This window comes from Thunnus albacares, chromosome 7 (assembly GCF_914725855.1).
Source record: "Thunnus albacares chromosome 7, fThuAlb1.1, whole genome shotgun sequence".
Taxonomy (NCBI): domain Eukaryota; kingdom Metazoa; phylum Chordata; class Actinopteri; order Scombriformes; family Scombridae; genus Thunnus; species Thunnus albacares.
In genome coordinates, this window is record NC_058112.1 from 32,293,725 (window position 1) to 32,307,109 (window position 13,385).

Below are 13,385 nucleotides of genomic sequence, written 5' to 3' on the forward strand. Positions count from 1 at the left end.
GTAAAAGTAGTGGTTTGGTCCCTCTGACTGATATATTATTATATATGACATCATTAGATTATTAATAGTGAAGCATCAGTGTTAGAGCAGCATGTTACTGTTGTAGCTGCTGGAGGTGGAGCTAGTTTACACTACTTTATATACAGTTAGCTAGTTTAGTCCAGTGGTTCCCAACCTAGGGGTCGGGCCCCTCCAAAGGGTCAGCAGATAAATCTGAGGGGTGGTGAGATGATTAATGGGAGAGGAAAGAAGAAAAAACAAAGTTCTGATACAAAAATCTGTTTTCAGTTTTTGGACTTTTTCTCTAATCTTTGATTTTTGCTGAAATATTGAATCATTTGAACATTTATTGAAATGAAAGCATGTGAGAAGTTTAGAGGGAAAAATCACTATTTGGTGGAGCTGTTAACAACTCATAGACATGTGAAATGTGACCCCGACTACACACTGCTTTTTGTAAGACGTCAAAAGCCAAAAAGGTTGGAAACCACTGGTTTCATCTTTAACAATGTGTTGTATTTTAAAAGCTTGTTATATTATCCATTGTGTCAAATCTTCATCTGAAAAGTAACTAAAGCTGTCAAATAAATGTAGTGGAGTAGAAAGTACAATATTTCACTCTGAAATGCAGTTTTAATCTTGATATATGAAGGATAAAATACGTCTTTGCCAAAAATAGAGTGAAAACTTCATGAACAGACTGGATTGGAAGTATGTTGTTACTTAAATACTTTTTTCTTTCTCACTTTTCTCCAGAAACTTTACTTGAATTAAAAAAATATCTGTCACACAAATCCCTTGGTTTTCTATTACGACGGGTATTTTGATGTAAATCTACATCCATCTAAAAAAAGTCTCTGTTTTAAAATAACAAACATAAGATTGTGCAGTCTTGGTGTAGGTGTGAGTTTAGTCTTTCAAAGCTGTTTCTGTCCCCTCTGTGTTACATCCACCTCTCTGTATTTCCTTTTATTTTCACATGCAGTCATCCTGGTTTCCTACAGCGGTCAGTCCTGCATGGAGAAAATCGCTCAAGTCATTTTCCATCTCCTCACTCTGCTGAATCAGATATATGTCGCCTTGCAGTCCTTCCCTCGGTCATGTAGTCTCATGACTGTAACCCAAGCACATCCTAATAACTGACCCAGGCTGTAAAGTCATTTAGTGTTATTATGTCCAGACTGTCAGAGGTCATCGTAAAAGTTCAAGGAGTGCCGTTACATTTAGTGCCTGCTCGAAATCTCATTAACTTTCCCCGTTTGCTCCCGAGTTCCTTATGGTTTCACTCTCAGCAGAACTGGAGCCAACAGATGAGGTCTGAATGATTGTTATTCTCCAGAATCACACACAGTCTCTACATATGTTTGTTGTCATCTCTGGATGAAGAAGGTTGATTTATGTTATTGTTATTTATCCGTTTGAATGTGTCCTTCCAGCAGCTCCTCTGCACAGAGAACTGGTTTTGTTAACCTGGCAGGCACTTGAACGCAGCACGGCCTGCCGTCCATCTGGTTCCTGAGTGTGTTGTGCATCAGTCAGAGAGCAGACACGAGCAGATTTATCTGATTTCAAACGGCCGGAGACTTGCAGCTGTAAATACAAGTCAGACATTTCTAAAACTGGAAAATATAAAAAGACCAACAATCATGGCCCGAAAGTCCATTTTATCATCCAATGATTCAATTATTCCTTTAAATCTGGCAAACAAAAAAATGCACCAAAAATTGAAAACTGATGTTTGTTTTCCAATTTTCAGCTCAAAACGGAAAATCTAATAAACAAGGAAACCAAAATGAAATAATACGTCTAATTTTTCTTTATTTTTCTTTATTTATTTTCTGTTTCCCACAGTGTCTTCCTGCTGCGTGTCCATGTGTGTCGCCGCAATTTGCTACATCCAGCGAGCGCCAAAAGCGGAGGCTACCGAAAGTCCCTCGGTCCTGGTCCCGGTAGGCCACTCACTGGAATTTCCAGTTCCAGTTCTGGCCTCACATGTCTCTAATTCATGATATGTTTATGATTGGAGTGACATATGCCAAGATCTCAGAAAAGATGAGAGAAATGGGTGTCCAGCAGGGAAACTCTGAGATCATCATATCCGGAGGCTACTTGCCAAACATAACACGGAGAGAAAAAGGACCCACTTCTGATTCAGGCCTTGTCTCTCGTGCAGTAAATGAAATATGTAAGATTAACAAATGACGGTTGAGTTACAATAATCAATAGTTTTAAAAAAACTTATGATTGTTAAATGATGACAGGCCACCTGTCCTCAGTTGAGTTCTGAGAGCAGCTCATCCCCTTAACATGAACAATGACATCAGGTATGTTATAAAGTACTCCTGAGGGTATATACCATCATATACCATGACTCGTGATTGCTGTAGACGTATATAGCAGGAAAATTGTTGTAAATGCAACTATGCCTGCAAAAAAAACCAATCTATCCATCTATGAAGAGGCGTACAGTTTGGTGTTGTATGCTCTGTTTGAAAGAAAATATTTCAATTAATTGTAATAATACCAATAATTAAGCGTTCCATACTTGTTTATATTGACCTGCATTAACATTTTATGGAATGTGGGATTAACTTCATGTAGATCAAAGAGTTTTTCACCTGAGTCTGTACATGCCATACGTCCAAACAGTCAACAAGGGTAACGTTAACCATCTGTAAGCCATCAGCCTGCATGACACCAATGGTGAAATATTGCACTTAAGTGCAAGGTTTAAGTACCTGTACTTTACTTGAGTACATTTTCTGCTACTTTATACTTCTACTCTACTGCATTATGAGTAACAGCAATCTAATAATGTCATATATAACAATATATAAGTCACATGAGCCAGTTTTCAAAAATGTAAATCCCGGTACATTTAGCAGATGATACTTATTCCAGGATTTTGAATGCAGGACTTTTACTTATGATGAAGTATTTCATCACTGTGGTGCTTTTACTGCATTACTCTAGAGACACTCTATGTTAACAGACCTCTACCCAACTCTGTTTTTTAAAAAAATAGAATCTCACAGTAGAAAGGATGTGGCCAGAAACCAACAACCGAGTGAATTAACCCACTAAAGGAGGCCCTGGTTGTAGTAGTGTAGCTACAAGATCAGGAAGCAATAGATATTGAGGACAGCCTGATCTGCCAGATGTGCCGGATTGGTATAAACAGATTAGTGCAATTATGGAATGCTCACAGGATCCCTGCTGTTTTACTGTTGAACACCACAACAAAACATGTGCTGTGTGTCGTTAAAGGAGAAAGGAAGGAATACCAAAGCACCCGGCAGGGACTGGAACACCGAGAAAGATCCCAACAGATCTTCTATCAGATGCCACGGTAGCAGCTGACAGGTGACGGGGACGAGTGAACCTTTTCTGTCTCAGATAGAGCAGAGCAGAGCAGCACTTTGCACAGTTTTACCCCGACCTTTCAGCTGTCAATCACAACTATGCTCCATTCAAAGAGGCCTTGATCTACCTCACTGATATAACAAAGAGATGTTCCTAATCTCATACGAGTTGGATCATGGATTGATTGATAGCCTCAGCTGTGTGGCAATGCAACTTATTAGCTCTTAAATTCTGTTTAAGTAGACTTAACTACTGTAAGAGTGGAGGGTATAATTATACTCTTGAGCTAAATGTCTATCTTTAGAAAGAAAACATTGATAATCCTAAAATAAGATCTTATTACTCTTTGCAGTGTGAGATTTTATTTCAATAACAAGAAAATGTTCTGCATCCTGATCCAGATTTGCATTAAATTACACATAATCAGTACAGATGCCACTAAGCTTTTTGAAGGTTGATCCCGTCACCTACAAAGCAGGTCTGGTCTCCAACCACTAATGACGCCCTTAATCCAACAAAATACCTGCTGAGCCTCTCCAGACCACAAAGAGCAGCGTGAAATTTGTGGTCTGACTGTGTGTGAGGTTATAAAGATGTCTCGATGTGTAATGTTCATATTTATGGAACAAAGAGCTGTGAGTAAACAAGCTGTAACAGTCTGGATTCCTCGTTACATATTTTATTTGTCTCTCCTTTGTTGGTTTTGGGACATAATCTCCTGCCAGAATAAAGACTCAGATTACCTTTGTGTTATCTAGATTGTTTTAGGTCTCTGAATGATGTAAGCATGTTGACCCCTGACAAGGAACAGTAAGTAGAGGAGCTGACAAAGCGTTCTGCTGTCCAAAGCAAATGTTAAAGTCTATAAATACATTAAAGTGGGATGTAAGGGGTGAACAAATATTTGGAGGAGTTTTTGAATTGGAATGTGTCCTTTGACCTTTAGGAGGGGAGGTGTGGGGGGGGCTGGCAAGTGAATTGTGGGAATTTATCAATGCTTTCAGTGTGTGTGTGTGTGTGTGTGTGTGGTCTGTCATAGGCTACTTTTGGGGACAAATTTCATAATTAAGTCCAGTTAAATGTGTCCACAATTGGGGAGAAAGCAGATTTTTGGGTCAGTAGTTAAGGTTAGGGTTAGGGTAAGTCTACAGGAAATGAATGTAAGTCTATGTAATGTCCCCAAAAGTGGCCATGACCTTATGTGTATGTGTGTTGGTTCATAATAAAGTTCATAATAGAAAGAGTCATAATTGGATCTGCCAACGAGCCAGCACCTCACTAGTATACAGTAGGTGTGTGTTTAACCCATAGACTGTATATAAGATAGAAGCAGCAAGGTGTGACATCACTTATTAGAGGGCCTGAATTTAGCGATTTAGACCATAATGACTTATTAAAAAAATGACTTAGTATTTCTAGAGAGAAGTTGATGCTTTTTAAATCGGGGTCAGTTGGAGCATCTAATGGCCGTCGGTACTTCAGCTTCAAAATGTGGAAGTTGCCGTTTGGTTTTTTCTTAGTTTTTTATCGACTATCCTACAAAACATAACAGAGATTTGCTTTGAGATTCTGCTGCTCCGTCCTCCTGAAATCATTTACAACAGACTTTGAAGCTTTGAGTTGTTTTACAGCCTCCTGCAAACTACAAGACTTCTTGTTTTTAAGGGATAAAGCTGTGATCTTCTATGTTTGTCTTCTTGTCAGCAAATTTCACGTCTGGATCCAAACCAACAACGAACTGATCTACTAACAAGTACTGTGTGTGTATCCAAAACCTGATATATCTTATTCCTCCGTTGTTGTCCAAAAACTATTAAAACACATCACTGAGCCAAACCGCTGCACTGGGTGACATGTTCCTTCATTATGAAGAGTTTGGTCATGTTAGTTTGTTTAGAAATGGCTCCAAAGACTAAACAGCGACCACTTTTTCATCCCTCAGAGAGCATTTCCTGTACGGCAGACACCACTTGCTAGCTTGTTGTACAACATATCAAACCCTGCAGACTTGGTACTACATTATATATATTATATACTCTCAAAGAACTTCAGTACAGTTCTGTTATTGATTGCAGATCTAAATAAATTTCAATTTCTAAACTGCTCGTCTCGCATCCCAAACTCGTCTCCAAGGTGCTGCAACTTCAAGTGCAAAAATTAAACCATGTCGCCAGAAAATGAAGTTGACATTGAGGTGATTCTGCAAAATTAAGACCAAAACTAAAGCCTTTTGGTGCTGAACAGGTAGTGTACAGTGGGTTTTTAGAGCGACACTTCTCACATTACACACTGTCATTTCATACATTGTCATTATAAAAAAATATTGACTATAGCCACTTTGGGTTTAGAATGTTCAGGGTTGTGTCAATGGTGTTTACTGAACTCTGTGGTCATTACTGAGGCTGTTTTTGTAAACATATTTGCTGGTATCTCCTCTGTTTGTCTTCCTGGTTTACCTCACCCAACAGGAATGCATCGTTCCTGCTCTCCGCTGCTTTAATGAGGCTGCATTCCTCCATCTGTATGTGGAGTCACCACCGCATTACTCCATCAGTACACTCAACATGTCTCCTACGTGCTGTAAAGCTCCTGGTGGGGGCTGTAAAAGAACTACGCTACAGTTAAAGACTAAAAGCTCATAAAAACCTGGAAGAGGCTCAGAGCTCTTTGTGAGTTCTCTTAATCATGATTACCAAATCTGAAAAAAGCAGTCGATTCTTTTCCTGATATAGAAAAATCCTGCAGGTTTCATGATGACAACTAAAGAGAACAGAACATGAGAAAGACGTTTGATGAACTGAAGAACAAAGAACATCTACAGTTTGAAAGTGAATGTGAAATAAATATAAATAAAATATATTTATCAATACACGAAAGAATCTCCATGAACAAGTAAGATAAGTTGGTTAATCAGATAAGATTTAATTAACAGATACTTTACTTGTGTTGTGTCAGATTTCACACTTCAAACAAAATCAACTACATTGATATTTTTATCCAGTTGGCCAAAAAATCTTCATTGTTTGATGTGTGATGGAGTCATTCTAGTGGGAAATTGAGTGATGGACATTAAATCGGCTTTATTTATTCATTTATTGCACTTAAGGATTATTTAATGTTCACTTAAGTCAACTGTCGAACAAACTGGTCTGAAAGAACAATTTTGGTTCAACAAGTCCTCCAAACTCTGTCTTTTAAGACTGTACTCCAAACTTCCAAATCTGTTACAAACCACTGTTGGAAAAATAAAACATTTTTTGGTTGAGGTATGGTCAAGTTCAGGCACAAAAACAACTTGGTTAAGTTTAGGGAAGGATAATGGTTTGGGTTAAATAAAACCTGCAGTGTGGAACATATAAATGAACACCCACTACATTCAAGTCAAACAAGTTCACACAACGCTGAGTAAGCCTTTTACCACCAGGTGAATGTCTCTGTATTTCACACATGGATATATTATAAGAGCTGGATACCAGACTAAAAATGGCGCCCATTCAGTCCTAAAGGAATGACTCGACTGGCGCATACACCAAAAAAAGTTTCTAGCTTCCAGGTTTGCTTCCACGTTGTGCGGCCCACTGAATATGCGCAGTAGTGTTTCCCCTGCTGGCCCCGCCCACGAGCTCCAGCTCAGCCCATAGACTTTACATTGTGACGATGTCGGAGATTTTTAAATCTTAAATCTTTTCTCAGCTTGAGGAACGTTTTACAAACGTAAAACCTCCATGGATCAAAAGTTCATAATAGAAAGAGTCATAATTGACGTTGTTTGCAGTTCAAGGGGTCCTGTCAACAGTTTTACAGGTGTCTCTTTTACAGTGGTGGTCTATGGGGGAAAATCCTTTTTGGGCCGCAGGGGGATTTTTCGCTGCAATACTGCGAGTGGCCACAGGGAAAAATTGGCTGCAAGGCAGAGCGGCGGCGCCCTATCCAGCTCTTATTATACATCCATGATTTCACAGTATACAGAGTTTTTAAATCTCGTGTTGATGGCAACATTCCTGTGCTGGCCATTTGAATGTGCACCAGAGACTTTCACCAGCGGAACCAGCTAACTCTGGGTTAGCCCTATGCTAACTTGAATGGGGATAAAATAATTTAATTGTGCAGCTCTTCTAGACTTTCCAAATGTTATCAGACCAAATGGAACAAACTCTGATAGTGAAAAGAGTCAATTTGCTGGGGTTGTGTGACGTTCAAAACAATTTATCCACCATTTTACAGTCACAACAGCAGTGATGGAGTAGGCTACGCCGGAGCCCATGACAGTGTTTTTGTAATTACTCTCACTGCAAGAAGGGGGAGACAAAAGTTCCACACTGCAAGTTTAAGTTTAATTGGATTATATTAGATTGCACAGGTGTTCCTAATAAAGTGCTTGGAGAGAAACGTTTCTGGATTGTCGGATGCAAAGACAGCCTGATATTCTGAAAAAGTTTACAATGACAGTCATTAATAAAAAGACAAAACATGATGTTTCAACAATTATTTCTGAGACAAATTTAATTATATGTCAGGTGTGTGATACCCTAAATCAGCATTGCACACTTGTCTTCAATAGACCTGCTGACATAGGCTTTGATTAATCAGGGCTCTGGAGACACTGGATCTTAACCAAGCAGCAGCTACAACGTCTTGAGATTGAAGCACCCTTAAAGCTGCTCCAACTGACTCCCATTCAAAAAGCCCCAACTTCTCTCTAGAAATACTAAGTCAATCATTGTTTTCAACCAGTCATTATGGTTTTAATCTCTAAGTTCAGGCCCTCTAATAAGTGGTGGTTATTCTGGCAATTATTGCTCTGTTAATAAATTTGGAGACTTACAGTAGCTTTGATGTCTGCCGTGTGGGCGTTGATTGACAACTGTGATTGACAGTTGGCTTGACAGTTAGCTCCAGGACTCACACTGAGTTGGACTATTGTCACAGTATTAACAGTTTAATGTTACTTGATTATGATACCTGCCCTAGCACAATTTAGCTAAAGTAGCTAATGTTAGCCCAAGTGTGCAGTGCTCAGTGTTCCCAGTAAGCTAGCTGGCATCAACCATAAGCTACAACTCTGGGCTTCAAACCGGTTCCTATGTAAACCAATGGGTGACGTCACACCTTGCTACCTCCATATTTATATAGAGGCTATGGTCCTAGTGCACATCTTAGTTTTGAAAAATCTACTCCCTGAAAACAAGACAATAGTAAAAGGTTTAAAGCCCAAACTTCATCATAACCTGTTGTCAGTACATTATCTCATGTATGGAGCTGCGGGGGCAGCTGGGAGTACGAAGAGGCCATAAACTGAGCACATTAATTCGACTTCGACTTCGCGTCTGCCACTGAGTTGATTATAATGTTCAGAGACTCCAAGAAGGGGAGGTTTCCTCTGCAGATATTTTCAAGGTTAGTAAATCATTTTAATTGTTCCTTTGTGGGATCTTAGCATAAATCCAGTAGATCTGCTGAGTACAGAGTGTGTCCAGTTCTTTCCAAACTTCCTGCAGATAATTAAATTAGCACACTGTCAAACACAAACCTCATGTTTTTAAAATGTGCAACATGAATTTTCACCACATAGGATGCTTGCCAATGTTTCAGTATTTCAAAGTTTCAGATAACTACAGAACACAGTTTAAAAGATTGCACATATAAATTTTGGAAATATATGATACGATATGATATACGTTATTGTCCCTGTGAGGAAATTTGTCTTGGACTCTAATGCTGCACACATGACACATGTCGTCATATTTTCACCTACATTGTCTAAAATGTCATTAAAAAACATTAACTGTCTGAGAATTAGATTAAATGTAAACCAAGGGAAACAATCAGGTGACAAACCAGAAAAATGTTTTTATCTGTTGGTTCTATGAATCAGTCAGATGACTTTACAGTTTAGTAGCTAAAACACTTTGATTCACGTTAACAGCTCAGTGTAACAGCTTAAGTTTGGTTCAGGTTAGCTAACAGTTCAGTTTAGCAACAAATATTTTGTTGTTAGCTGAAAGTTCATTTGAAAACAATTTAGTTTAGGTTTCTAGTTAAAAGGGTTTGTTTAATGTTAGCTAACGGTTCAGTTAAGCTAGGACTTAAACTCAGCTTTCTTACACTCTGCTTATCTTAAATATTTGACACTCAGAGCTGTTTTAAATTGATTATTAACTCTGAGATTTCAGTGTAAGATTTATAAACAAAAACTATGTTGAAAAATATTTTTTTAAGGATCTTTTTCCCACAACAAAAATGAGAGAAAACTAATTCAGAAGTTAGCTTTAGAAACGAAAACTATGATGAAATGTGTCACCATTTTTACCAACAAATAAAAACTAAATTACAACATCCAAGATAAATAAATGGACAAATTAAATAATGGCTGTGTTTTCAATGTAACGTCTTATTCAACAACCTGCATGTATCTGCAGATTCTCTTTTTTCAGAAGTTGACTTTAGTAACCTTATGTCTCTGCCGGTAATGTTAGCTAACGTTACCAATATTAGGAAGGACTGAAAGATTTATGGACTAAATTAATTCATCTACAACAATCCTACAGAAAAAATTTTAACCATGAAAACAGGCTAGGCCAGCTCGCTAGAAAAAGGTAAGCTAACGTTAACGTAGATTTATCAAGACCAGCTGTGGATGTAACACTACATTACATACGTTGGATATTTTTCGTGTCGGCTGGCTGTCAGTCAGAATAAAGCAGCTGTGAACAATCTAAAATGTATTCTAGATGCTGACTAAAGGAATATCACTGCATTGTCATTATCCAAAGTTTTAGCTGCTCGTCTCAAGCACTTTAGCGAACAAGTATCAATTTTCAGCACCTGATTTTGATCCAGTTTTGCTGTCAGTTTTTTTGATAAAAATTTACTTTAAGGGCTCTTAAGGGCTCACTTTGGTTGATTCTCTTGTGATTTCACCTGCAACTACCTGCAGACAATGAACATCAGTTAAAAAACAAAACAAAACAAGACATAAAAAGGTAGTAATAAATAAAATATTTAAAAATTATTCTGAACAAAAATACAACAAATACAACTGAAATAAAATAAAATGTTGTACAAATCTACTTAGAAATACCAATTTGTGGGTCACCTTAATTAGAGGTGGCATGTAATTAGTCTTATTAACCTTACCTGCCATAGGCCCATATAAGCAAGTTGAAGGGTGGTAAACCCATGTAACTTCCACAGCTGCATTGAATTAGGTGAGAGTCTTACTTGGTATTTGCATAGGATTTTATTGTACAAACCCACATACTAATTTAAGAATATATTGTAATATCCCAAAATTATGTGGTTGAATAGAGTTATGGAATATATTATTGCGAGACAAAGGCAGCATCAGAACAGAGAGAGGCTCCACCTGCACATTACTGCACATTCCCAGACAGTCCTGTAGTAACCTTTTGCGGGATTTTGGGTCTGGATCTGGAAAAGGACTGCCCAGACTGACTGTTCAGACTCCCTGTTGCTGTGAAAATAACAACTGGCCTGGCCTTCTTCGCCACAGGGTTATTTCAGCATCCCTTGAGCGCTATCACTGGCATATCTCAGGCTGCTGTCAGTTCAGCCATAAATTCAGTTACCTCTTGCCTTGTTCAAAAGGTGTAAAACATAAAAGGGGCCATTCTATCAATCTGTCAAAGTTGTCTGTCATGCACAATGCAAAGTAGCCCATGTGTTTGCCAATTTTCCAGGTTCTACACATGACCCTTTATTTTGGTGAATTTCTTGTCCAAGCATCTGCATTTCAGATGCTTAGACAAGTCAGGTGGCACATCACAACACAATCCACAGAAAGTCAGCATGTTCTTCGTGGCATGTCGTGTTTTGCACATTATGGATGGATGGATTTGCACATAGATGCCAAAATGACTTTTCAGGGGAAACATTACACAGAGTGCAGAGAGAGGCTGAGCTGGCTGCACCACCGATGCATGAACAGACCATAGCGCATAACGCACAAGAGAGGATCAGCTGGCGAACGACTTGTTCCATGGGAGAGAACTTCAGTCAACAGGAAGGCAATACAGACAATATTAAAGAGACCCAACAAAAATTATTATAAGCAGAAAAATACAATATGAAACAAACACAAAATATAAAGAAAAATGTTGAAAGGTGGTGAGGTGGACTGCCACTCTACTGCAGTGACAAGGCTTTCCAGACTGTAGCTAATTGAGACGCACAGTGTATTTGCCTGAGAGTCCATCCGTAACCGGTGGTTTCTAGCGTTGTGTGCATTGTCTTTTGATGAAGAGGCTCAGACCCGGATATGTTTGGAGGTGACCATTTATTCTGACAACAGAAGTAAATAACAAAATCCTCCAGTCAATTGTGACAGCTAACTTGAGCTCCTACTAAAATTAAATGACATAGAAATGTGTTAGCATACTGCACAGAAAGTTTAAGCTAATAAATAAACTTGACTCTGTCACACATCCAGCAAAGGCAGTTGTAAATAGAGTCCACTGCATGGCTCAGTGTGTGCAACTCTTGCAGCACTGTGGTGAAACCAGTTCACTGGATCCTAAGAAAGGGTTGGTCTTACGTTCTCACATGTCACCGGTTCTGCTGTTGGCTGCCTCCCCACTTCGGCCTTTGTGCAGCTCTGCTTGTTAAAGCACGTGTCTCAGTCTCCTCGCCAGTTTCTCCTCTATAAAAAAACACATTGTATGGATGGTTGTGTATTGTTTCATTTACATTTGTAATATACAGTCTTTGCTGAATAAAATTTCACATTGGCCCATTGTTTTGGAAATATGATTTGGCTTTTTAAAATTCCATCTGTGACACTCACCAGAAACACTGACCTGAAGACCGCTAAAGCCCTCCATTCATTCTGCAGGCAGCGTTGAGGCTGATGGGGTCAGGTGCTGGCTTTGTAAGGGACTCCCACTGGTTGCCCTCCTCTCTCACTAATTTGAGGCAAACTTTTGCTTCCTGCCTGACATCACTAAACCGCTTTTTACACTGTGCAGCGGTTCCCAGGACCATTAACACATGCAGTTACCTCCTCTCAAGCTTTCCTGACTTCATCAGGTCGAGGATGCTTAGTGGCGGTACTAAATACTAACTGTGGAAAACCATAAAAAATTAGCTTTGGGATGGATTAAGATAATGGTTGGGGTCTCCTACACTGTAAAATTACTTTTTAAGTCATTTAAAATTTTGGAATGTGTGCCTAAAGAGCAGGCAGTGTAGAGGCGGACTTGGTTAGTTTTAAAACATGGTTTCTTACTGTTCCTCAGCTAAAGGAATTTAAAATATCTGTGCTAAAGCTAAGCTAGCTTTGAAAAAATGACTTTACTTTGTGAGGAAACTTAGATACAATCTAACTGTTTTGAGAAATCCTTTTTAAGTCTCAACTGTGCAACAGCAGCTTCTTCCTTCGTTCAGGATCAGACTCCACTTCATGGACGCTATAAACTGTCTTACATCTCCAGCTGCAGACGTTACTGCAGGTAAACATGCTGCTGCATTATTCATCGGGTAGTTTTCCAGTTGGCTGGGGGTGAAGGTGGGGGCCACACCTCCAGCCAATCAGAGTAGGTGCTCATCAATAATGCAGATTTTATGCAAATAGCTTCAGAAACAGGCTGCTGGAGGACAGAGAGGAATCTGAGCTGTAAGGAAAGATGGATTTAGAGAAATCTAGACAACTTTTGGTGAATAAAATGTCACAAATATGTTTAAAATAGACTCAGTATTTATAGAAATGAGTCAAAAGGACCATAATACCAGATTTTTTAATGTGGAATAAAAATGTTTTTCATGCTTAAACTTTGCAACTTTGCTAGAAAATTAAATTAGATAAAAATTCATTTCATACGTCAAAACACTATGATAGCTTTATTCTTTATAATTAAACAAAATTTCACTCTGTTATCTACTATATCTACAAAGTACAGGGGACTTCCAGGTCATTTGGATAAACTGGGTTTACAGTTAAAAAAGGAAAAACTACAGTTTGTCCTGAGAAAGGTTTCATTATGAACCGGGTGTCAGCAGATCTGTGT

General features: G+C 38.7%; 1 long non-coding RNA gene across 1 annotated transcript; it reads right to left on the minus strand.

Moving 5' to 3' along the window:
• Positions 1-11,640: 11,640 nt before the first annotated feature.
• On the minus strand, positions 11,641-12,957 carry LOC122985402. Its single transcript, XR_006404107.1, has 2 exons — positions 12,167-12,957; positions 11,641-12,022 (listed from the first exon to the last, which is right to left on the minus strand). It is a non-coding gene; the product is annotated as an uncharacterized LOC122985402 (long non-coding RNA).
• Between the last annotated feature and the right edge of the window lie 428 nt (positions 12,958-13,385).